The following is a 517-nucleotide window of genomic DNA, read 5'->3' on the forward strand; positions in this document are numbered from 1 at the left end:
AAATTATCTCCTAAGTAGATTTTAATATAAATTTTGAACAGTTATAGAAAATAAAGATGGCCTTTGGGTCAATAACAGAACATACCAAAAACACTAAAAATTTCTGTACATAAACACACGCATATCACAAGTCTAGTCAGAAAGAAATACACAGAAAAACAAGATAGAATTTTAAACAATAATTTGCAAGGGAAGTTCTTAATGCTTTAGTTCTAAAATATTGTCTTCCTTTAGAAAAATTTAAGACTGGCCTGTAATCCCAGCACTTTGGGAGGCCGAGATGGGCGGATCACGAGGTCAGGAGATCGAGACCATCCTGGCTAACACGGTGAAACCCCGTCTCTACTAAAAATACAAAAAACTAGCCGGGCGAGGTGGCGGGCGCCTGTAGTCCCAGCTACTCGGGAGGCTGAGGCAGGAGAATTGCGTGAACCCGGGAGGCGGAGCTTGCAGTGAGCTGAGATCTGGCCACTGTACTCCAGCCTGGGCGGCAGAGCAAGACTCCGTCTCAAAAAAA

Source organism: Theropithecus gelada, chromosome 13 (assembly GCF_003255815.1).
Source record: "Theropithecus gelada isolate Dixy chromosome 13, Tgel_1.0, whole genome shotgun sequence".
Lineage (NCBI taxonomy): Eukaryota > Metazoa > Chordata > Mammalia > Primates > Cercopithecidae > Theropithecus > Theropithecus gelada.